General features: G+C 43.3%; 1 pseudogene; it reads right to left on the reverse strand.

The window, feature by feature from the left end:
• Positions 1–5051: 5051 nt before the first annotated feature.
• LOC119806285 lies at positions 5052–26670 on the reverse strand (annotated as a pseudogene).
• Between the last annotated feature and the right edge of the window lie 473 nt (positions 26671–27143).

The following is a 27143-nucleotide window of genomic DNA, read 5'->3' on the forward strand; positions in this document are numbered from 1 at the left end:
TCTCCACTTGGCGATTCTGGCTTACTGATTAACTGGACTGTAAACAGGCTTCCAGAAACAGCACTTTATAACCCTTTGATTCCCAGGAGCTTTTGAAAGACTCGGCAAGTGCTTGTTACAACTTAGAAATGGAGCAATCCGTCCCCTCCCCGCCCCCCGCCCCCCGCCCCACCCTTGCGCCCTATTCTTGAAGCACCATTCTGTCTTGTCCTCCATACTCAAAGATCTTAAAGGTAAGGAAAAACAACTTGAGAAAATGAGACACCTGCTTGAAGCAAACAACTGGAAATCACATCTTTGACAATGTATCTGTAATTAGTAAATGATTTGTACACAACACTAGCAAGACTAGCAAGACAGTCCTACTTCAACAGGGAGAAAGGAAGAGAGCTCAGGAAATTAGAATAATAATTAGCAGATGAGATTGCATCAAGCAGAGAAGTGTCTGCATAGCCAAGAGTACAGCCTACAGAACATGAGAAAATGTTTGCCAGATAGTAACCCAATAGGGAATTAATATCCAGAACTTAAGGAACTTGGAAGATGAAACCCATGCTGAAGTGCACTGACACACGTCTGTAATCCTAGCACACAGAAGCTGGAGGACTGCTGGTCTATGTAGTAACTTCCAGGCCAGCCAGTGCTATCTGATCAGACCTTGTCTCAAAAAACCTAAATAGTTAGGTTAACAGTTAAGAGCAAAGGCTACTTTCCATAGAACCCAGGTTTGGGTTCTACACCCACATGGTAGTTCATAACCGCCTGTAACTCCAGTTCCAGGGGACCTGACAGCCTTCTTTGGCCTCTACAGGAACCTGACATCCCTCTCTGGCCTCCACAGGGACCTGACAGCCTCCTCTGGCCTCCATAGGCACTAGTCATGAATATGGCAAACAGATAGGCATGCTGGCAAAGCACCCATACACACAGAACTTAAACAGCTGTGTCTTAGTTAGGGTTTTTATTGCTGTGAGGAGATACCATGTCCTCTCTGACTCTTATAAAGGAAAAACATTTCATTGGTGTGGCTTACATTTTCAGAGGTTTAGTCCATTATCATCATGGTGTGACATAGTGGCCTGCAAGCAGACATGGTGGTGGAGAAATAGCTGAGAGTCCTACATTTTTTTTAAGATGAAGATTTATTTATTTAATATGTGAACAGTGTTCTGCCTGCGAGTATCCCTGCAGGCCAGAAAAAGGCACCAGATCTCATTACAGATGGTTGTGAGATGCCATGTGATTGCTGGGAATTGAACTCGGGACCCCTGGAAGAGTAGCCAGTGCTCTTAACCTCTGAGGCATCTCTCCAGCCCCAAGTCCTACATCTTGACTCAAGGCAACAGGAAGTAGTTTAAGATACTGAGTGTGTCTTGAGCACATATGAGACCTCAAAGCCTACCTCCACAGTGACACACTTCCTCCAACAAGGCCATACCTACTTCAATAACGCCACACCTCCTAATAGTGCCACTCCCTATGAGCTTATAGGGACCCATTACATTCAAACCACAATAAACAGCAACAGCAAAAATTAAACAAAAGAACAAACACCCCAATAAATGAGTAAAGAAGCTGACTAGACACTTTTCAAATCAAGATGTTAACATCTTTAATCATCAGGAAAATGAAAACAAGATTGAAGGTCTGTTCCACTCCAGTCGGAATGACTAATAGCCAGGAAACGGTAAATACCGGTGATGGCACAGAGAAATATAAGCCAATCCCCAGCCATTATGGAAACAAGTATGTGTGTTTCTACCAAGGAACTTCTACAACTCAAAACACCTTCAGTAATACAGCAGGATACAAAATTAACTTAAAAAATCAGTAGCTTTCCTTTACACAGATGATAAAGGGGCTGAGAAAGAAATTAGAGAAACATCACCCTTCACAATAACCACAAATAACATAAAGTATCTTGGAGTAACTCTAACCAAACAAGAAGACATAAGAAAATGGAAAGATCTTTCATGTTCTTTGGTAGGTAGTATTAGTATAGTAAAAATGGCAATCTTACCAAAAGCAATTTACAGATCCAATGTAACGCCCATCAAAATCCCAGCAAAATTCTTTACAGACCTTAAAAGCACAATACTCAACTTCATATGGAAAAGCAAAAAATCCAGGATAGCCAAAACAATCCTTTACAACAAAGGAACTTCTGGAGGCATCACAATCCCTGACTTCAAGTTCCAGAGCTACAGTACTGAGAACTGCCTGCTATTGGCATAAAACAGACAGGAGGACCAATGGAACTGAATCAAAGACCCAAATATCAATCCACACACCTACAAACACCTAATTTTTGACACAGAAGCAAAAAATATAAATAAAAAAGAAAGCATATTCAACAAATGGTACTGGCATAACTGGATATCAACATGTAGAAGAATGAAAATAGATTCATATCTATTTCCATACACAAAACTCAAGTCCAAATGGATCAAAGACCTCAATATAAAATCAACCACACTGAACCTCACAGAAGAGAAAGTGGGAAGTACACTTGAACACATTGGTACAGGAGACTACTTCTTAAATATAGCCCCCAGTAGCACAGACACTGAGAGCAACAATTAATAAATGGGACCTCCTGAAACTGAGAAGCTTCTGTAAAGCAAAGGACGTGGTCAACAAGACAAAACAACAGCCTACAGAATGGGAACAGATCTTCACCAACTCCACATGGGACAGAGGATTGATCTCCAAGACATATAAAGAATTCAATTGGTCATGAAAAGAACAAATAATCCAATTTAAAAAATGAGGTACAGACCTAAACAGAGAACTCTCAACAGATGAATCTAAATGGTGGAAAGACTCAACATCCTTAGCCATCAGAGAAATGTAAATCAAAACAACTCTGAAATTCCATCTTATACCTGTAAGAATGACCAAGATAAAAAACATGATGACAGCTTATGCTGGAGAGGATGTAGGATAAAGGGAATACTCCTCCATTGCTGGTGGGAGTGCAAACTTGTACAGTTGCTTTGGAAATCAGTATGGTGATTTCTCAGAAAATTAGGAAACAACCTTCCTCAAGACCCAGAAATACCACTTTTGGGGTATATACCCAAAGGATGTTCAATCATACCACAAGGACATGTGTTCAACTATGTTCATAGTAGCATTATTTGTCATAGCTAGAACCTGGAAACAACCTAATTGCCCCTCAGCCAAAGAATGGATAAAGAAGATGTGGTGCATTTATACAATGGAGTGCTAACAACATCTTGAAATTTGCAGGAAGATAGATAGATCTAGAAAGCATAATATTGAGTGTGGTAACCCAGACCCAGAAAGACAAATATAATATGTACTCACTCATAAGTGGCTTTTGACATAAAGCAAAGAAAAACCAGCCTTAGACCTTGTCCGTGACCTTAGAGAACCTAGACAACAAAGAGGACCCTAAGAGAGACATACATGGATCTAATCTGCATGGGAGGTATGTAGGATTCCCCTCTGTATGCTGTGAATATCATTAGTTAATAAAGAAACTGTCTTAAGCCTGTGCAGGGCCAAATATAGGTAGGCAAGGAAAACTAAACTGAATGCTGGAAGAAAGAAGGCGGATTCAGGAGAAGCCATGTAGCCCTGCCAGAGACAGATGCCAGAACTTTACCCAGTAAGCCACAGCTATGTGGCAATACACAGATTAATAGAAATGGGTTAAATTAAGATGAGTTAGCCAATAAGAAGCTAGAGCTAATGGGCCAAGCAGTGATTTAATTAATACAGTTTCTCTGTACTTATTTCGGGGCTGAGCAGCCAGGAACCAACAAGCAGGCTCCTGCAACAGGGAAGTAGAAAAAGACAAGTTCTTCTGAGTCAATTGGGAGCATGGGAAACATGGGGGAGGATGGAAGTGGAGGCAGGAGGAAGAAAGGGTAGCACAGAAAAATAAATAGCTCAATAAAAACAATTTTAAAAAGAATAAAAGAATAAAACTATGTTGTTTTCAAGAAAGGGATGGAACTGGTGATCATATGAAATTAAGTGAAACATGCCAGATTCAGAAAGTCAGTTATTATGTGTATCTTAATCATGTGTAAAGCCTTAGTTTAAGAAGACATTAAGCCAGGTGGTAATGGTGATTGCCTTTACTTTCAGCACTTGGAGGCAGAGGCAGGTGGATCTCTGTGAGTCTGAGGCCAGCATGGTCTACAGAATGAGTTCCAGGACAGGCTCAAAGCTACACAGAAAACCCCTATCTCGAACCCCTGCCAAAAGACATTAAGTATGTTGTGAGATAATGCTCTTGTATACTATCAAGATTTAACACTCATATTGGTTTAATACAATGATGATTGGCCAATAGCCAGGCAGGAAGTACAGGTGGGGCAGCCAGACTAGGAGAATTCTGGGGAAAAATAAAGGCAGAAATGGAGTCACAAGCCAAACACAGAGGAAGTAAGATGAGAATACCTCACGGAGAAAAGGAACCAAGCCATATGGCTAAACATATATAAGAACTATAGGTTAATTTAAGTTGTAAAAGCCAGTAATGAGCCTGAGCAATAGGCCAAACAGGGTTGAGGATGATGTGGAAAGCAGGGCACAGAAGGAAGGAAAGAAAGAATAAAGAAAGGAAGGAAAGAAAAGTAGAATGTATATAAATGCAACTGAATTCTATTCATAATAAAAAGGAATAAAACCCTTGGTCCGGTGTGGAGGGACTCCAAAAGCATGATACCTGACAAACGGAGAGTATCACATTGTACAGTTCTACTCCTAGGAAATATCTGTGAAGTAGAAATTGACAGTGTTTGCCTGAGGCAGGAGACAGGAATGGGAGAGAAGCAGGAGAGCCTACTGGAGTTATGGGGTGACAGGTATGGTTTCATACTGACTTGCACCTTGAAATCCTCCACCTTGCTCTGGTGGTCCATCACAAAACCTCCACCTTCCAAGTATGCTGGAACCCTCCACCTTGCCTGAATGCTGCTTTCTGGGGAGCATAACCCTGCTCCAAATCCCCTCCTCCCCCACAACTCCACCCCTAGGAGTTGCTTCATCAGCCTCCTATCTGCAATGCTCATGCCTTAGCCTGGTGTATGTAGCTCGTCATGTAGCTGGGTGGTGTTAGGACCAAGCACAGGCTTGCCTGGTATTTCTGCCAGCCACACTGTCTCCAGCTCCACCCAGCTGACTGTTGTAGGTGGCGTTTGTTGAGTGAATAAATCAACAGGTTTACCTGCTGGCTCCCCTTGCTTTTCCATGCTCTGTGATTCCATTTTCCACCCAGAACAAAACCAAATGAGAGCTCTGTGTGCGTGGTACTGTTGTCGGAGGCCATTTGTTCATTTCCCAGCTGCCCAGATTCCTGAAATAACCACACAGAAGCTATATTATTTGCAATACTGTTTGGCCAATAGCTTAGGCATATTGCTAGCTAGCTCTTACATCTAGAACTAACCCATTTCCATTATTCCATATCTTACCACGAGACTCATGGCCTACCAGCAAGGTTCAAGCTGGCAGCCCACATCTTTCCCCTCTGGCAGTTACATGGCATCTCCTTGGCCCCCCCCCCCCCCCTCTCACCATAGCAATCGGAAATGAATATTTTCCCCAAACATCTTAAGCCTGAGCTAGAATTCCAGCGGGGAGATTAGCTAGAGAGCTCAGTTGTCTAACATCTTCTCTGGACCTCGACTTAAACTGTGGGATGCAAGTTTTGCAGATATTATAGCATTTTCAGAGTTCTCCCGTCTCTTCATCCTAATTTCAGACACGTCCCTCTTCCTAGGTTCTCAGTGTTCCAAAGCCTGTCCTTATCTAGATCTCTGGGTCTCCAGCCAAACTCAGATATGCTTCCCACATTACCTGGCAGGTTATTAAACGCTGCCACATTTATCCCTCACAGCAGCCAACAAAGAAGACATTGCAGTTTCCACTTTAGAGAAGGAGTTTGCTCAGAGTTACAAAAATGGTAAACAGGAGTGGGAGGGCTGAGACCCCATGCCCTCAAGCACAGTTAGGAAAAAAAATGTATCCTAACTCAACTGATCCCAGTGAACACCAGTGTGGAGCAGAGTCTGGAAACTATGAGAGATACCAGAGCAAAGGGAGGATGCTCAATCTGCAGAAGGCAGAGAGGACACCTCCCCTTAAGGAGTGAGACCAGAAACAATTATTTTCTTCTGCTATCTTTCCTAGAGTCTACAGAGGAGAGATGAGATGGGGGAGGGGGACGGGGAGCAGCGTAGGCAATTGAATCAACTGTCTTAGTTTGTTCTCTGTTGAGATAAATATTGTAACCAAAAGCAACCTGCGGAGGAAATGGTTTATTTAACTTACAGGTGACATCATCATCAGTGGAAGCCAAGGTGGGAACTGAAGAAGGCAGGAACCACAGCAGGCCACTGCTTCTTGGTTTGCTTGCTCCCCTGACAAGCTCAGCCTGCTTTCTCATACAAGCCAGGACCCCCTGCCCAGGGATGGTACCACCCAGAGAGGACCACACCTTTCTCCATCAACTCGCAATCTAGTCCATAGACCAAGCTGATGGGGGCAATTCTTCCACTGGATGTCCTCCCCAAATGTTGACAGTGAGTCTTGACTAATCCGCACACCAACCTTGCTTAGCCAGACTCAAGGCATCTTAGTTTTAAATTTTCTTTTCTGTATTCTCCAGCAGTGATGCGCAGAGCAGTATCAATGCAATTTAATGTTGCTCAATGAACATTAGTCAACCGGATCTATAAATGAATCAAGAGTTTTGCTCTAATCAACTGCCCAGTCATTTGTTTGAGAAGTATTTGGGTTTTGAGTGTTTTGAGAGTGCCCGGCTCAAGGACCCTGATCAGTCTTGGAGACAGATGAAACCCTTTCCAAGTCACCACCTCTAGGACATCCATATTTTCTCCATCTCAAGCTTCCAATGTTAAGGTCAAGGCCAGGTACACAAGAAAGCCTCCCCTGGATGTTTCTATCAGGGTTCGTCATTTTGATGCAAATACCTAGCTTATCACTTTCCTTATTTACGTGTTTGTGGCCTGTCTCTACTGGGAGACCATAATCTTAATGAAGAACAAAACCAATTATTCTAGTGTTTATCACTTAATCCTGGTACAACATGCTAGATATATATATATATATATATATATATATATATATATATATATATATATGTATATATATATAGGCAGAGACTGCTCACTTCTTTCCCAGCCACCTAGACCTGAATAATAATACAGATAATATAATAATAATAATAATTACAACACTGTTTGGCTAATAGCTTAGGCATATTTCTAGCTAACTCTTACATCTTGAATTAACCCATTTCTATTCATCTGTGTATCACCACAAGGCTGTGGCCTACTGGTAAAGTTCCAGCATGTCCTTCTCCTTCAGCAGCTACATGGCTTCTCCTTTCCTCCGCCTACTTTCTCTTTCTATCTCTGTTTGGATTTCCCGCCTGGCTTCACTCTACTAAGCCATTGGCCAAAACAGTTTCTTTAATAGCCAATGGTAATAAAGCATATTCTCAGCACACAGAGGAGAATCCCACATCAGATGTTGTCTTGATTGCATTAATTACACTAATTAATATGAGAAAAATCCATCCCCAGGTGTTGCAGTTCCTGGGTTTGGATTCTGAACTACAGAAAAGCAAGGTGAGCTGGGTACTCGCCTCTCTGCTCTTGACTGTGCATGTGATGTCACTGGCTTTTGAGGTTCCTGCTACCCTGACTTCCCTCTGTGACAGACTACAAGCTGGAATTGTAGCCGAACTAACCTTTTCCTCCCCAAGGTGCTTTTTTATTACAACAACAGAAATAAAACCGGGATCCACTAAAATGCATTTTTTAGTGTTTTGGATTGTATTACATTTAAATGTATAGTGTGTGGAGCAGTGTGCATGTGTCATGGTGTGTGTGTTTAGATCAGAAGACAACTTGTGTGGGCTGGTTCTCTCCTATCATGGTAGGCACCAGGGTTTGAACTCAGGTTATCAAGTTTGGTGGCAAGTGCTTTAACCCAAGGAACCATTTCCTTTGCCTCACCACTAAAGTTGAAATGATTTTCCTAAACCATATAATTTTAATCAACAACTATGGAGATAGTTGGCCTTTTGGTTCCAAGTCTGAGAGCTTTCCATTGCCTTCCCAGGATATTGACTCCAACATCATATTGTGCCTATGCACACACAGAATTATTACTTGACGATGAGAGATTAAGCTGCATGAAACCTACATCCTCCTGGTGCCGTGAGACTGTTTACACTTCTTTGTGTGTTTACATTTCTTTGTCATGGTTCTGCTTTTCTCTGTTTTCTGGCTTAGCTCCTCTAATTTGAGCCCATCTCCTTTGAATGATATTTGTCTGAGCTCATTCTCTGATGTCTGGAATCGTTTCTCTTCTGCTGTGTTTTTCTCTAATAATCTCCACATGCACCCTGTTCTAGTTATTACTCATGCTTCAACAGGCTGGGTTGCTTAAAATAGGGCAGATGAGACTAGGGAACATGAGAAGGCATTATTCCAACGTCAGTTCTCAGTTATGTCAAACAGCTCCCTTCAGATGTCTCACGAGCTGTTGCGTCTTTTCTTAGAGCTCGGGAGGACAATGCCGCTCAAGATGACAGTTTGCTCACTCAGTATTGTAACCTGATAGTCAAGTCCCTGCTCATTGGCCAGCTTCACAAAGACACAAAGAAAGGTAGCTATGCTATAACACGATGGATGACCCTGGGGCACAGGCACCCACATATCCACATTGTCTACCTCTTCCTTTACCAGCTTCTCCACTGGTTCCCCCTTTCTGAGCAGCTTTCTCTACTGTTCTTTGGTTTTATAGAGATGCCGTCATGCCCATGACAACCACATCCATTAGGATTAGATTCCACTGTAAGTGACAGGAAACTCTAATGAAGTTTGGAGTCTCTCTTGCCCTGGATCCAGCTAGCTTGCTGTTCCTCGAGGCTCAATGTGCATTTCTTCCCTTTTATGCCCAAGATAGTTCCAAACTTGTCTTCTGTTCACATTCTGCCACCAGGAAGGAGGACATGCTCTCTCTTTAAGAAGAAAACACCCAGCCTTGCACAGTTAGTGCATTAAAAAAAAAAAAAAGAGCAGCAGCTGAGGAACACACTCCTGAGACTCCCCCAGGCTTCCCAACAGAGTCAAATCTTAAACTTACCAGCTAACATGTTTACTCTGGGGTAGCTACCTAAGACTCATGGGAATGTGTGCACCCAAAGACTTGTAGATGAACACAGCAGCATTATTCAAAACACCACAGAATCAAGACAGATGTTCATCAACTAATGCTTGGAAAAATAGTGTGTCCTATCCAAGCAACGTAACATAAGTCAACAACAAAAGAAATTAACTTTAGGCAACAACACGGGTAAACTTCAAAAGCATGCTGAGTAAATGAGTCATACATAGAACATTTAGTGCATGACTTTAATCTACCAGAAATGTTCAACATAAACAAGTCTGTAAAGCTAGAAGGTGGACTAATGGTTATCGAGAACTGGGGAATGGTAGATAAAGGGTACAGCATTTCTTTCGGAGGTAATAGAAATGATCTAAGATTGTGTTGTTAGTTGTGCCTTTATTATGTTCACAATTTGTTTGTTTTGAGACAATTCTCTGGGAACTTGTAATCCTCCTGCCTCATCTTCCTTAGTGCTAAGATTTTAGGCATAGGCTACCATGCCCGGTATGCCTCCCAGTATGCCATGCTTGTTTAAGTGACTGAATTGTGTGAAAATTCTATTTCAATGAACGTTTAAAAAGAACAAACCTCAGACTTTCCATTTATATTCTACAGGCTCAAGCTTGTATATTTATAAATATATTTATAAAGCTTGTATAAATATAGTTATAGTCCCAGACAGCGATGTACCCAGTTAAAAATCGTGATTTGATTCTATCATGAGTGAGAGCGCAGACCCGGGCCACACTCACCATCTCCCCATGCTCGGTCGGATCGAGTACCACCTCCATCTACTCATCCACCCACAGAGGGCCACTCCATAAATCAGCAGGAACATAACACTTTGTGTTGGGGAAGACGATCTGTCCTCCAGCATCTGTACTTGGATGGGTTGGTTCTGTGTCCTCACATACTTGAATTGAATCCACTTCATTTGGCAGTCCTTTTCTTGATTTTGTTTAACAAGGGTTTTTTTAATTTTTATAGAAGGCAGAAGCTTCTCTTTCCTTTGTGGTTCTATTTTGCTTTCAATTGGTTTCAAGTATTGTAGGTGATTCATATATGTGTATATATATATGACAAGAATTTAAAAATATATACAGATACATGTATATATAATATATGTGTTAAGGATAATATATATATATATTATTCTCTAAATTCTCTAAAGTATTCTTGTACATCTTTTCTTTAAAATGCTTGTTGTTGCTAGTCTCAATGTGTGACATCCTTGATTTTTGTCCATTTATTTTTGCATCCAGCCTAGCCTCCATGATGCGGTTTCGAAAGTTCTCTCTAGCCCGCTTGTTTCCAGATGACAGCTCCCAGCACTCCACCCCCACACCACCTGTGTCAGTCAGGCCGCTGTTTCGACAGAAGCTTTGTATAAACTGTGGAATGCTGTGTGTACGTCAGCTCTGCTTCTTCATGTGGGGGCTGAGATGTTTTCTCCTTTGCTCGTTCTTCAGGGACCTCAGTTGGGACCTGTTCGAATCTGAAGGGGCCACCTTTCCCTCTCTAGGTGCTCCTCTGGGGAAATGGCCCCACCTGTTGCCCAGTCAAAAACCCTGGAGCCATTCCTGCCCCCAAACCCGCTGTGTATTCTGGCTGGAAGTATTCACTGGTGTCCCATGCCTGCCCTGTCATGGACACTGACTCTGATTCGGCCTTGCCTAGGTCATGTTGACAGCCTCCCACCTGCCTTGTGCCCAGAGCTCCACCCCCACCTACTATACCTTGCTCCCTGTATCGCTTCCCGCCATTCAGACCCTTGCCTGTTCACTGTCCCAAGTCCAGGTTTTTTACCTGGCAGAGGCCTCCCAGGACTGGGACTATACCACATTGCGCTTCCACCACCAGATTGCCTGACTCCCCTGCAATGTCCAACATTGTCAAGCCTTTAAGATCCTCTTAGGTGTTAGGATAGCTCCTCTCTCTCTGCTTGGGAATCGAATCACATGTATTTGTGTTAACAATAATGGGCCGGGCGGTGGTGGCGGACGCCTTTAATCCCAGCACTCGGGAGGCAGAGGCAGGCGGATCTCTGTGAGTTCGAGGCCAGCCTGGTCTACAAGAGCTAGTTCCAGGACAGGCTCTAAAAAAAAAAAAAAAAAAGCTAAATAGAAACCCTGTCTCGAAAAACCAAAAAAAAAAAAAAAAAAAAAAGAAAAGAAAAAATAACAATAATGCATTTAAGTATTATTTTCTGAAAACATGCCTTGTCTCTTTCCTGGTCTGATTTCAGTGTCCCTTCCTGGCATTTCCACAGAACTCTGCGTACGTCAGAGATCCCGGCTTCTGCTGTTATTGCTGGCTTGTTTGTCTCCCTCGATTACAATATACGGTGCTTAAGGACTTTGCTTCTGGACCCCTAGTTCCCAGCCTCCACCAGCGTGTTACAAGAATTCATGTTGCAAAGCAATACTCATCTCTGCTTTCACGTTTTGTTGACTCGAGAGCAGAAAAATGGCGGTGTGGAATTTTAGGCTCCAAGGCTCTTGCAGCTGCCTCCCCTCACCCTATTTCCTAGATCGTGACCATTGGTTTGGCGACACGTTGCCTCAGACTGCTCTCTGGCCAATGGAACGCTTGTGGGGTGTGGACTCTGGATCTGTTCTGTGTACTGGGCTTTCCTAATCTGTACACAGTCTGCCCTGCAGTAATCCTCTGGCCAGGAGTAAAGGCTTCTTTCGACTTTGGAGAGATAAATGTGATGTATGTTTACTGATCAGACCTCAGCGGGACTATCCGGGAATCAGGCGGAGGGTTGACTGGAAACTGGGAACATAGCTCCAACAGTTCAGATCTGGTCCTTTGAAAGAGGGGCTGTTGCACGCTGGGCTCTGAGTCGTCCTATTGACTAGAGCAGGTAAATGAATGGGTCTCATTGATTCTAAGATGCTGGGTTTTTTTTTTTTTGTTGTTGTTGTTGTTGACATTTTAATGGCTCTGAAACAGAAATACAGTATTCTATTTATTTTGTATACTGTGTTCTGCCTGCATGCCAGAAGAGGGCACAGATCTCATTACAGATGGTTGTGAGCCACCATGTGGTTGCTGGGAATTGAATTCAGGACCTCTGGAAGAGCAGTCAGTGTTCTTAGCCTCTGAGCCATCTCTCCAGCCCTGAAATATAGTATGTTAAAAAAGAAAGTGTAAAGTAGAAACCAACATTGTCTAGTTGTCTTTATGGTTGAGGGATGGATTTAAAAAGCTACATGGGTCAGTTATATAGACTAATAGCAATTTCCTGAAGGGTCCTGACCCATAGGGCTGGACATCCCCTACAAGCTATGTTGAACTTGGTTCACAGGCTTAGATTCAGAGTATTTGGATTCCAAGAAAACTGAGGGTTCAGGAACAGCATCCTGCAGGGCGAGACATCTCTAAAGGAGAGCTGGAGAGGGCATGTCACTTCCATTCAACCTAACACAATAATGTAGCAAGATTAATAAAAACCCAGAAAGAGATATTGGGGTTCAACCCGAAGGCCAGAAAAACAAAGCAGCCTGAAGACTGTCCTATCCTGTCTTATATTCCTCTCCTGTGCTGGAATTAAAGGTGTGCACCACTACTTCCCGGTTTCTATGACAAACTAGTGTGGTTACTGGGATTAAAGTTCTGTGTCACCTCTGCCTGATCTGTATGGCTGGCTGATTGCCACACCAACTCCAGTGTCGTCTGTGAGACATGGCATATGTCATTATGCCGGACGGGAGCTACGTGTCCCATGGGACTAGGCTTCCTGGAGGTCAATGGCAGACAGCCCGGTATTGGCTGCACTTGGGGCATAGAAAGGTTTCTTGATTAGCTGACTATGCGGGATCTGAGCTTTACACAATTTCTTTCATAATAATGATAGTCTTTATATATACAAGACAAGGATCATTCTCTTCAGGAATGGCTTTGAGATAGGGAAGCACAGTATGGGAATGTATAAGACTACAGCAGAACCTTTGTCATACACGGGGAGTATGATGAGCAAGGGAATAGATGGGTTAATGTTGATGGACAAAGACTGTTATACTTTGAACTTTATGAATAGGCTTGCTAGATCCCAACCCCATGGTGTCTGCTGCATAAGAAGGTACTAAAAAGTATATCTCCACAGGTGCAGAGAACTGATTAGGCATATTTGGTCACTAGATGATATGAAGAAAGGGTTAGAAAGAGGAAAGGCCATGATAGCGATAATGAGAAAGAAACTTTCTATTCTTAAGATGAAACAACTTGACTAAAGTTTATATTCCCAAGGACAAGATTTCCTTTTCTAAGGATGTTTTATGTCTAACACCTGTCCCTGATAATGTGACTAAAAGAAGCTTTCATACTGTGCCAACTGATGACACATGACCTTCTGGTTTGTTCTTTGTTTGAATACTATATAATGAAAACATAAATTTAGTAAAATCGCAGCAGATTCCAAGCACTCTCTTGTGTGTTGTGTCTGTCATTCGCTGAACTTGTGCCTTCCTGTTACCAAGACTCTGCTTCTCCCATGGTCTGAGTGGCTCCCCTGAGCCGGTCCGTGGCAGCTGATCAGTGTGACTTTTTTTATTCTCTGATTGACAAGAAAGATTTATTTATTAAAATACAAACAAAATATCAGTACACAATAGGGCCTGGTTCAGGTCGTATTGCTATTCAGTCCTCAAAAACCAAAGAACTAATGCCAGCGAGCTGTGGTGATACACATCTTTAGTCCCAACACCCAGAAAGCTGATGATGGAGAACCACATATTTGAGATCCTGAGCCTCGGATTGGTACAGTCAAACTCCATTTTCCTCACTGTAAGATGGGGAAATGAAGACAGGCTTTCCTCCTGCCCTGCTAAGAGTTTTGTGAAGCTTAGGTTTAGATTCCAGCTTCTTTTTTCCCCTCAGAACAGTGTTTCTTTGTGTATCCTTGACTGTCTTTGAACTCACTCTGTAGACCAGGCTGGCCCTGAACCCTGAGAGCTGCCTGCCTCTGCCTTCCAAGTGCTGGGATTAAAGGTGTGCCACCACAGTTTGGCAGACTCCAGCTTCTTAAACTGTGGGTCTTGATCCTATGGAGAGTCATAAATATGGGTATCCTGGTTAGTTTTTAGTTAACTTGACACAAGCTAGAGTTATTTGAGAAGAGAAAATATCAGCTGAGAAAATACTCTATCAAATTGGCCTGCCACTGTTCTGTCAATTCTAGAGTTTTGGAAGTTGCTTTCAATGCACTTCCTGTTTACTTAGGTAATATTTTATCCTTTTGGGGTCTTTGATGGAGTTGAAGGCAGATACTTATAGTTAAAGTGTTCCTTACTTATGATAAAAGATAAATTATATATAAAACTTTAGATTTACAAAGATAAAGTAGATGATAGCATATTTCTTTAATTTTGCTAGATACAAATAGACTAAATATTTAACTATAATTCTTGCTTGATAACTGTTTTGTATATATAGCTTCATTAAGTTAAAACCTTCCTTTTTAATTAGACAGAAAGGGAGAGATGGTGTGGGATGTCTTTCTGTATATGTTTTGCTTTTATTGTTTAATGAATAAAGATATTTGGACCAATGGCTTAACAGAGTAAAGCCAGGCAACAAGAGCCTTTCCAATAGACCACAGCCTTGTGGTGAAACATAGGTTAATAGTAATGGGTTAATTAAAGATGTAAGAGCTAGCAAGAAATGTGCCTGAGACATTAGCCAAGCAATATTGTAATTAATATAGTTTCTGTGTGATTATTCGGGTCTGGGTAGTGGGGAACAAACGAGCATATGTCACCTAGCTCATGGGGCACTTTTATGATGAATGATTGATGTGGAAGTGCCCAGCCCACTGTGGTGGTGCCACCCCTGGGCTGGTGGTCCTGGGTGTATAAGAAAGTAAACCTCAGGGAGAGCATGCCAGTAAGTAATGCTCCTTCATGGCTTCAGTTCCTGCCTTAGCTTCCCTCAGTGGAAGCTGGGATATGTAAACTAAATATAAAGAAACCCTTTCCCCTTCAAATGCTTTTGGGTCACAGTGTTTTTACCAGAGCAATATGAAGAGAACTATGAGAATGGGGACTGTGCGTGATTCGGCCACAATCAAAGGCTTCTGAGTACACAGGACCAAAAGTGTAATCGAAAGCAAACATGCAGAGAAACGGAGGCATTTCACAAAGTGCTTGCGTGTGCTGCATCCTGCAGCTTCACGGCAGCCTTGTTCTGAACACAGCACGCTGTCACACCACACAACAGCAGAGTGTGACCTGACACACAGCAGTGAGATTCAAGACTGCTGTGCCCCATGGATGACAATGTTCATCCTGTACACACAAGGTCCTCCACTCTTAGAGAAACAAAGATTCGATTTTGGAAAACAAAAATTGTTCAGGTTTTTCCTTCTGTCCTCCTTCAGCCTGCAAGTCTAAATTTAATGCATCCTTTAGAAAGGATGTCTGATTTTAAAAGTTGCTGTGTAAGCCACTGACTTGGGTGCCACTAAAAACTTAAAGCAGGGCCTGTCACACAGAGAAGCTCTGTCTTGAAGCGACCTGAGAGGAGAAAAGAAGAGGAGATTTAAAGCAGTTTTGGTCTGGGATTAGGCAGGATTTTTCAATAACTTCTGAAATGGTAATAAACATCCTGCTGCTCTTTTTAAACTGTCCATTTATGCAAAGTGGCGTCCTCAGCGTTGACAACCATAAAATCAAAACATCAGCTAACTCGTGAAATCACCCCAGATGCTCTCCTTCCTACAGTATCAAATACTCAACCCATATTTCATTCTTCATCTAAAAATAACAAGCACAGCCGTCTCCTTAGTGTGCAAATGTGGTTGATTCACATATTGTATAAATTTCATACATTGTAAAATTATATGTACAGCAAAAATGTTTTCAAATTATTTTCTTTCTGATTTATCACCTGGAAATGTTTAAAGCGTGTACCTGTTTTATATACCTAATAAATAAAGGTCAGAGCTTCCCTGGTAGCAAGAGGGGTGTGAGCAGGGAATGTCCAAGAAGCTCCAGCTTAGAAGACAAGATGCTGATGGTGACCACTCTCTCTGGGAGCCTTCCATCTGCCCGACACTGGGCTGGGATGTTTTAAACCTCGGTTAACTCTCATGCCAGCTGAGTACCTGGATGCTTTCTGGCTCATATAATATAAACAAGGAAGTTGGGGTTTACTGGAGGTTGTCCTGGCAAGCAGCACAGCTGGATCCCAAATCCAGCTCCACCGGATCACAGGGTACCCCTTTGCCGAATACTGAGATTTCAAGTGTGGGCCTTGACATCTGGCTTTTAAATATATATATACTTATTTTTGGGGAAATCTACACAAAAGTAAGTTCTTAGCAATGGGATGCTCGCCAGGTGCTTTAACAGTCTGTAGCTGTTGCCACACAGCCTTCTGAGGAGGTTACCCTGGTTACTACTACCAACAAGAATCCCACCCCTTACGCAGAGCTGGTGAGGCCAACCTGATCTACAAGGGAGTTCCAGGCCAGCCAAGGTATAGCCTTGGCTCAAAAACAAAAAACAAAAACAAACAAACAAACAAAAACTTTCTTAAACATCCTGTCAATATACTATGTTAAATTAAAACATGAATCTTTATAATTTTTATTTTCAATCTATTCCATTCTGTGGGTATATTTTTATATACCCATTAGCCATTTAGAATTACCACACACAAAAAATAAATTACAAGGACTATGGATTTATGTTTTATCATTTTGTGGCACTTATACTCATCTTGTTTGTTTTGTTTTTTGAGACAGGGTTTCTCTGAATAACCCTGACTGTCCCGGAACTTGCTCTGTAGACCAGGCTGGCCCCAAACTCAGGGATCTGCCTGCCTCTGCCTCACGAGTGCTAAGATTAAAGGTGTGCGTCACCACTGCCCAGCTCCTATCATTTTTTTAAAAAAATTACATATCAAAATTGGAATCTGTCAGTTTGGTTCCAAAAAACATACATGGTTATTCTTATATATGTAATACAAATACATTTATATATTATATATGTGATATAAACATATAGTTGTATTTGGGGATAACTTGTTTTCCCAGTCTAATACAGAATACATTTTTAATTTATTAAAAATTGTGTAACTTATTCTAAAGCTAAAAAAAAAATCTTTCATGGGAGATGGGGGAGGGAATGGGAGGAGATGAGGGAGGGGAAACTGTAGTCAGGATGTAAATAATAAATTTAATTAAAAAGAAAACTTTCCCAATGCATGGTGGCAAGTTCTACAGAGTGAGTTCCAGGACTGTCAGGTTTGATATACAGAGAAACCCTTTCTCAAAACAGCCGCAACATCAACAAAAATCTTTCATTACTGAAAATATCTTTAATTCTTTAAAATCTTGCAAACTTCCTGTTTACTCTTGAGTATTTTCCTTGTAATTATTTTCAATATGAAAGCTTTTATTAGCTGGTTTGGTGGTGTACACCTGTGATATCAGCACACCAGCGATTACGCTAGAAGGCCTGAAAGACTGAGGCCAGCTGGGGCAGCATATTGAGAACTTGTCCTACTAAAAATGAAGGAAAACAAAAGATTCAAAGAATCATACATACCTAAATGAATTTGTCACACTGGTTTCATGGATAGTTCATTAATAAGAAAAAAACAGCTGATGTGGGATTCCCCTCTGTGTGTTATGAATATGTTTTATTGTCAATGGCTAATAAAGAAGCTGTTTTGGCCAATGACTTAGCAGAGTAAAACCAGGCAGGAATCTAAGTAAAGATAGAGATAGAGTAGGAGGAGTCAAGGAGACGCCATGTAGCTACCAAAGGAGAGATGCTGGAACTTTACTGGTAATCCACAGCCTTGTAGTGATACATAGATTAACAGAAATGGATTAAGACATAAGAGGTAGGGGCTGGAGAGATGGCTCAGAGGTTAAGAGCATTGCCTGCTCTTCCAAAGATCCTGAGTTCAATTCCCAGCAACCACATGGTGGCTCACAACCATCTGTAATGGGGTCTGGTGCCCTCCTCTGGCCTGCAGACATACACACAGACAGAATATTGTATACATAATAAACAAAAAGAAGACATAATAGGTAGCGAGAAATATGCATGAACCATTGACCAAACAGTGTTGTAATTTTAAAAAAAGGGGGGGGGGCGGAGAAAAGGGGATGGTGGCAGTGCACGTCTTTAATCCCAGCACTTAACAACAGCAACAACAAAGGAAGGAAAGGCCCGGAGATCATTCTGTCTCTACCCACCACAGTGCTGGGGTACATGTGCATGCCATGCCTGGCTTTCTGTGTGGGTGCTGGGATCTGAACTCAGGTGTCAGCTATGGAGATTGTGTGGACTTGCTCTTCAGCAGACTTGTGTACTCATCCTTGTCAGACTGGAGGCTGGTTTGGGCTTGGCAGTGTTTTGGTCACATGTGGAATATTTTCTCCACACTATGTGCTGCAGAGCTATATGCAGAAGGCTCGCTGCATCCCTAGCAAGCACATGTTAACTAACGGTCAGTGGCAACAACAGCCTGAATGTTTGAGTAACTGAAAATCAAGATTAAAGACAACAGTGTGGTTCAGTGTTAGAACTGCTGCACCTTGCTGGAGTTCCGCTCTTTAGACTCCACTGTGAAAAATCAGGTGAGCCACTGCTCGCTTAATACGGGTGCTAGGAAGACAGGGAGGGGCCAAGGAAGCTTCAGGTCAGCCTCCCAGATTCTAAGAAGTCAGAGGCAAGGCCCCAGAGGTGACAGAGTGTCTGTGACTCTGTGTTCTTTTGGTGGCTCTCCCAACCACAGAACTGAGAACAACTCCCCACATCAGCAGGTACCATGGTGTCCCTTCCTCCCCAGCCATCTTTTCCAAATGCATCTAACCTTGGGGATGACCTAGTGTCTGAACTTTGTGTCCTTGACCACAGCATGGGGCAGACTAGATGGAAGAAGAGTGATTGATGTATCTTTGAATCTCATGTAACAGCATCGGTGCAGGGCAGCTTCATGTTGTCCTTCATGCTGGGGGCTGGTGGCGACCACTCACACCATCCATTTCTTCATGAATCTTGGTTGCAGAGATATTGTAAGGGCTACTCAGGCCTTTATTCCAGGAGTGGAAACACTTCCACAGCCCTGTTCGGCTGCAAATCCTAACGACTTGGCTGTTGGAAACAAAGGCTGGGGCAGCAATGTGCACAGTTGCATTGTGGTTAGGAAAAGACCCAGGCAGTCCCAACTGATCACGCGATTTCCAGCAAATCTGCCAGAAAGGGAAAATGTTAGCTCCTTATCGGGCTGGGAGCACCTCTAACAGCTTCGCTCACTTTCCGCATCTCCTGGGGGAGGGCAACTGCGTTTTGAGCAGTAAATACTGACTTCCCACAGTCTGCACTCTGGGAACAGGCGCGAGATTCTCCAGCTTTCCTACAAACTGTGAACTAGTGTTTGACTTCACTTTAAAAGCACGGCTGAGCCCCACCCCATGATCTCTAAGCAGTTAGAGGTAGCTGTAGAAGGGAGACTTTCCTTCAATGGCGCAGCTACTGACAGGAGGCCCGTTCTGTCAGCAACCCCTCACTAAACTCATTGGTGTGCATGCGCGCGCGCACGCACGCACGCACACACACACACACACACACACACACACACAAAGCATGGAAATAGGGGACTATCTGGGAAAAGGAAGGGAGTCAACAGGAGAGGGAAGTGGGAGAAAGGAATAGGATCTAAATACATCATAAAAGTTACAATGAAACCCATCATTATAAGTATATAGTATATATCAATAAAAAGAAATATAAAAATTACATCAGAGTTTACATTTACATCCTTGGGGAGTTTGGTATGTTATAAAGGTGGAAAAACAAAAGCCTGAAAGATGGCAGACCTCACGTGAGGTCACACTGCCAGGTGTTAGCACGAACAAGTATGATTTCAACATGGAACCCATTATGTATTTTGCTCACTATGGCTCAGTTTTTTTTTTTTTTTGGTTTTTTTTTTTTTTTGGTCTCTTTTTCTAACATATGAGGTTTGAGATTCATAAGCCCTATTTTTGACCTTAAATGAAAGTCATTTAGTTCCTAAGTTCTCTTCCTTATCAGCACTATGGAACATAATTCTGTCCCTCAAAACCAAACCCCTTCCCAGGAAGGGTGGCAGCCCCACCCTCTTTCCAACAGGTACCTTGCACCTCTGGGTGCTTCACAAGCAGCAGAATCCCGAATCACAGGGTGACACTGGTTGTCTCGGCAACTGCTGTAAACAGGTTGGACCCACAGGTTGCCAAGTTCTCCACATCAAATTCAGGTTTCAGGTTGTGCTTCTCCTGTAGGTGGTAGAGTTAGGGGCTCTGTGAGCTCAAGAGGAGGCGATGGTTTCCTAAAATCCCCCCTACAAGATCCCGCTCTTCACAAGAATCCTTTTGCGTGCTGGACTGTTGTGAATTGAGCAATCAGTCATGAGGCAGAGTCTCCTGGGCTGGTCTCAGGTTAGCCAAGACACAGACGTGTGCCCCTGGCATGCTACTTCATCTCTTCCCTGAGTTTCAGAAAACTTTAACAGAGTTGGAGCGTTAAAAGAGGCAGCGCTCACAACATCTCATGCACGAACACTTGGCGGATGATAGGTTTCTGTATTTAATGAAAGAAGAGCTGAAAAACTGCTGGGGCCCAGTGTAGGAAGGTCACCCGTGTGTGGCGGCGACCAGCTTTCCTGTTTCTACCCAGCTCTATGGCTCTTCTGTAACTTGTTTGCTATGTAGAGCAGGCTGGCCTCAAACTCAGAGATTTACTGTTGGGAGCTGTGAATACCCCCACCCCCCAGGTCCTGAATTTCTGGTAAACAACTTGTAATGCTTGCAGCTGCTCTGAGCACGAGACCCTCAGGAGTTCCTGATGGTAGGGGAGTGGTTTCTGGTGAGTTTGGCTGGGGCGTGGCTATTAGTTAAGGATCCCTATATAAGCGGCTCTGGTACATCATAAAGGGGGCATTCTTGGGGCATTCCTGTTTCAAGGATGACCCCCCCTGTGTGTCTGTCTGTGTGTCTTTTTTTTTTTTTTTTTTTTTTTTTTTTTTTTTTTTTTTTGGTTTTTTCGAGACAGGGTTTCTCTGTGGCTTTGGAGCCTGTCCTGGAACTAGCTCTGTAGACCAGGCTGGTCTCGAGCTCACAGAGATCCACCTGCCTCTGCCTCCCGAGTGCTGGGATTAAAGGCGTGCGCCACCATCACCCGGCTTGTCTGTGTGTCTTTATGTGTTTCAATCCCTAGCCCCTTGCCCGGTTCACTAACTGTATGGTAGCGCATAGAGCACAGACGGGCGTGGTGCGCTGCAATTTGCCTGCCTTTTTCTGTACCTTGTTTGCTATGTAGAGCAGGCTGGCCTCAAACTCACAGAGACTTACCTGCTTTTGCCTGAGTGCTAGAGTTTTCTTTTTCCCAAAGAAACACATGGTCCCCCTAACGTTCACCAGAATGAATGGGCTGTTGCAATGGACCTCCTAGGTAACTGGAATAAGTGTAAACACCTCAAGTAACTCAGGGAGCTCTGAACAGTGGAAGGGACATTGTTATTCTCTCAGACGTCTTTTCTAGGGGAGCCTGGCTATACAAGTCAGCCCCCGTCAAGGGTTGTGGGAATATGTGCACTTATGATACAGCTGAGTGGTGTTTTCCTCTCATCCCTACAGCTGGGGGATTCTTACGTGGACAGTGCTAATTTTCAGAACCCAGAAGGGGTTTTCTGATTTGGAGCTCCAGATGTGATTTTAGAGTCATGCGGTTTCCCCAGACACACTGTGTTTTGTGTTCAGCTGCATTCCGAGGACCGATGCCAGGGAATAGCTGTTACTAAGTGTGCACACCGTCACTTACGGTTCATGTACCCCGCATTTGTTTCAAATCCTTTATCCAGAAAGCCACATAATACCAGAACTACAACAATGACCTTCATATGTGACTCTGCTTTCCGGCATCTTCATGAGGGCTCAAATACAGAAAGGGAAGAGGTCCCCTCCCTAGGTTCCGAACCTCCTCGATCTTGCTGAGGAAACAGTCAATGCAGTCCCCAGGGTTAGCAGGATCCAGAGACGCTTCACTTTTTCCAGAATGAAAACTTTAACATCAAGTCTTTTCAACACTTCCTTATGCTTTCCAGGAATATACTTCATAAATGTTGGATAGATTGTAATCTAAAAACGAAAGTGAGCAAACACAAAAACTGGCACAAATTCATCTGTGGGGAATGGTGTAACAAACAGAAGGGGAGGGGAAGTAACATGCCAAGAGGAGTGTCCCCTCCATCTCTGGCATGTCTTCCCTCTGCTCAGCCGGAGTCAGTGAGGAGAAGAGGACTGAGTGGCTTTCAGTGCAGACTGGGAATGCACTTCCTCGATCCCCTCTGCCTTCCCTCCTTCTCCCTTTAGTTCACAGTGCCGGGCCTCACAAACATCAGACAAGTGCTCTATGACTGATCCACACTCCCAAATGATGAATTTTTCTGAACACAACAGCTGGAGTAAGCAGAGGTCAGACCTCCCCAGATGCTGGGCTGACCTCAGTATACACACACACGAAGGGGCACTGTGCTCACAGGTCAAGGGAACCCACAGCCTTTGACTCTGTAATGGGCTTTGAGTAGATCAATGAGGACAGTGACAAACTTGGGTAGAAGCTGGGTCTTACCTGGCACCACACAGAGTTCACTCGGTGAAAATTTTTATTTAAGAGGCCCTTGAGGGTGAAGGGTGTCTTGTTCTTGTAGTGGAAACGCTCATGAAGAGGATGGCGCAGATCACGTTGCGGGGAGCGCAGGCCAGGATGAAGGTGGGATTAAAGGGCTTGGTGGAGGGACAGTTTGAACAGTGAGATTTGTGTTTGCGGTGCTCAGGATTGAACCCAGGCCCATGCTAGGCAAGCCCCTCCCAGCCTACTCCTAGCGCCTCAACAATGAGCATTCTAGTCATCTTGCATTAGGATTTCAAGAACTGGTATCTCTTTTCAAATATCTACATATGACTTATTCCTCTAAACTTTCTTTATTAGGATGCAAGCATCTTCTAGTCATATTAATTACACATGTATATATTAGCATACACAGTACATATGCCGTTAGCATATTCCATTATTCTCATAGCATGAGATACCATATGCTCTCTATAGTATTATACTATAATGATAACACATTTTATTATTATGTGTATAATAATAGCAATGAGCAACATTATGGAACATTTCAAATATATTGGGTATTATGCAAATGCTTTTTACTATATCATCAAGTCTTTCTATTGGTTTTGATTTATAGCCTGACTTTTTTCAAATAATGAAAATATAGCTTATGTCCAAATGTACATCTAATAAAGTACCACAGTTAGAAACTGAATCAAGCTGAAAGCCCTGCAGAGCCCTAACCACCAGCTTCTGGGATGATGTTCCTATTCTGACTGATGTTTTCACAGACAGGGCCACCCTTGGGCCAAGGGACTCCTAAAGGAGAGGCAAAGACCCAGGACAGGCTGTAAGCTTCACCTTCCATTGGCTGTAATTCCTACACAAGGCACGGGGCTTCCTTCTGCACCCTCTCTTCCAGGCTTCTCTTCCCCCATCCCAAAGTTCTTCAGCATCATGAAGGATAAGCATCGCAGAAGCCTCCACCTCTCTCCATTAGTGAAGATGAGTCCTGGGAAGAGAAATAGAAGAGCAGGTGTCCTGTATCACACAGACCAACTTCCCTACAGCTCTTCTTCTCCTGTCTACCCTGCATTGTTCTCCTTATCTGGATTGGAGCTGGCAGCCCAAGCCATGTGGAGAGCAGTTCAGCTGAAATGTCTGCCATAAAAAATGAAAATAAGCAAAAACATGTTTCATTTTCTTAGAGACATGTAGTGTGGAGCTGCGGGCAGCTTCCAGCCGCCCTGCTCTCAGCCTCCTGGCTAGCTTATGCCCCGAAATAACATCACACAAATTGTATTCTTTTAAACACTGCCTGGCCCATTATTTCCAGCCTCTTACTCACATCTTGACTAACCCATATGGAATAATCTGTGTAACACCATGAATGGTGTCTTACCAGAAAGATTCTAACGTACGTCCATCTAGGGCTGGAGCTGCATCGCGTCTGGCCTGGTGGCTGGCTTCACAGCATCTCTCTCTGAGCAGAGGCATGGCAGTCTGTCTAACTTAGAAGAGGTGTAGCATCTGACTGAGCCATCTACCTCACTTCCTTCTTCCTGTTCTGTCTACTCCTCCCACCTAAGGGCTGGCCAATCAAATGGGCCAGGCAGTTTCTTTATTAGCCAATGAGAGTCCTCCATCAGAGACATATGCTAAAGCATTGTCTGTCTTTATTTGTATAGGTATGCCCATGATGGCCATAACTTCTAGCAAGTGTGTGATTACCAAATCAGCCTTTTCTGAACTCAAAGAAGTTGCCCATTGAAAACCTGAATGGGTATCAATGGTGTAGTGTACATACTTTGGTTTTCCAAATTCTACAAAATGGAACACATTCATCTTCCAGATTTCATTCCTTTGAGTATACTTTGGTTTACTTCCTACAGGTAGTGGTGTTTAATTGTATAGAGAACAAGTAGGACATTTCTTTATAATCTCCTTGACTTGTTACATTGTGATGGAAAAGTCCTCTTTTAAACCTATTGACATGATGGTTTTATAAAATTCTGAGGCTTTCAGCACATTACCAATCAATAATTGATCAATTTCTGCCCAGCCTCCAGAGCAGTCCTATTGTGCTCCTACCCTCCAGAGCTGTCCAACTGTGCCCCTACCCTCCAGAGCGGTCCTATTGTGCCCCTACCCTCCAGAGCAGTCCGACTGTGCCCCTACCCTCCAGAGTGGTCCTTTGCAGCTCTACATATAGCCTGGCCCCCTGATAAGTCAGGATGTCTCTGCAGCTCCACAGCTGTAACACATTCTTCCACAGTGCCACCTTTGCCCCATGTGAAGCTGCGCCCCAAGTACTGCCTCCCTCCAATCTTGTGACGACTCCTGCTATAAAAGCTTTTCATATGGCTTTAACTCAATCTTGTCCACAGAATTAAGTTACAGTAATGTCATCTGACTCGATGCTCATCTCCAAGGAGCTACAGAAACTGTTGTATGATGAAATGTTAAGTTCTTCATCGTTTCTTCTTTTTCTTTTTTGAGCTCCTAAACCCCATGGGTAACCTGGGTAGTATAAGAAGCCTTTTTATTTTTTAAATTTTTCACTGTAGATTTTCTAGGTTATGCCCAAGTTTAGACCAATGAACTGATTCATAATGAGCCCTGAATAATTCCAAGATGAGAGATGGCTCTGCCAGAAGACAAGCCAACTAAGTTGAAGAGGTTGACTCACTTGATTTCCTGAACTTCCAACCTCAAGGTAATTTAGGGGACTCTGGAGATAAGAGTTAAGTCATGTGACCAAAGATCTGTGAACTAGAGAGATGGCTCTGTTGAAGAGCTTGCCCCACAAATACGAGAACTGAGAATCTGAGTTTAGATCCTCAGTACATAAAAAACTGGGTGTAGCGGTGCAGACGTATATTCCCGCACAGCAGTGGGAGGGGGAAGAGACCAGATTCCTGGGGCTTGTTGAAAAGTAAAGTGAAAATCAAGGATGACACACGCATGACCTGTGACCTCTACACACACACACACACACACACACACACACACACACACATACATGCACGTACACGCACACGCACACACATGCACGCACACACACATGCACGCACACACACGCACGCACACACACACACACACACACGCGCGCGCACACACACACACACACACATCTCCACCAGTCATGCTTGTGTAATGTTATCTCAGCTTATACTCTGGACACCAAGGCTAAGGTGAGCTTCCCAGATATGCTTCATTCTTTAAAACCTCTGCGATTGGGATCCTCCGAGATCTGTTCTACATGTCGCCTCAGTATGTAATACAATTGTGATTCTAAGCCTACCACCTTCCTGACTTCTGTGAGTTATTATGCAAATGACTGAATCTGAAGCAGTCATGGGAACCCCCTAAATTTTAACAGGTTGATAAAAATGCAAGTGACCTGGAACCTCTAAGTGTCATGTGTAGTGAGGTCAGTGTTGGGAACTAGGCCTATCACTTGTGGAATCTTTGGTAACTCTGAACCATTTGCATTGGAATCCCATTGCAGCATTGCAAGCTTGTGGTTAGTTGCTAAGTTCAAAACAGACATGGAATAAGTTAGTAATAAGATCTTCTTCCCCTAAATATTCAGGTATCAAGGGAGGTTAGTACGCATTTTGGTTTGAAACATACCACATCCTTTCTGGTTGTCTTCAATTATGGACAGAGGTCCTCTCCCAAGGAATTCATCACCTTGAGTGAGTAGACCTTCCTTCACCACATCAAATCCGTGTAGGACCACAGCAGGCCAGGATCCAAAGTACGGAGTGTAAATAGGCCCGTACTCTTTGGCCAGCAAGAAGGAGATAGAAGCCCTTGCGAAAGTGATATTGTGGAATCTTTCTGTTGGACGCTTGTAAGTAAGCATTTTTCCACAAGGCTTGGCCTTTGCTACATCAGTCTCATTTTAGGAATTTAACCTTAAATATCCAGTCCTTTTATTCCTTCATTTACACGTGCAACCTTACTCGGCATCTGTGCTGCATCAGATGCTGCACACCAAGGAACTACAGTTAGTTTTCAGGCATCAGCACTAGCCTGCCCTTGGGGTCCTGACGGGATACGTCCTCGGCTGCAGCCACTAAGGGCACCTCCGGTGCACATTCACTACATTTCCTCTTAAAAGGTGGGCCTTGCCCACTTCCCTTTTCTTTTTCTCTCTTTCTCTGTCTGTTCCTTTCTCTCCCTCTGCTTCTCTGCCTCTCTCTGTCCCAGCCCCCCAGCCTCTCTTCTCTTCTGCAGTTCCTGTCCCCAGAGGAGCGTCTTCCCCCTCTCCCCTTTCCCTTTTCCCCAATAAAAACTCCTCCATGTGAATTCTGTCACAAGGTGTCTTTCTCTCTC

The sequence above is a fragment of the Arvicola amphibius genome, chromosome 1, assembly GCF_903992535.2.
Source record: "Arvicola amphibius chromosome 1, mArvAmp1.2, whole genome shotgun sequence".
NCBI classification, from domain to species: Eukaryota; Metazoa; Chordata; class Mammalia; order Rodentia; family Cricetidae; genus Arvicola; species Arvicola amphibius.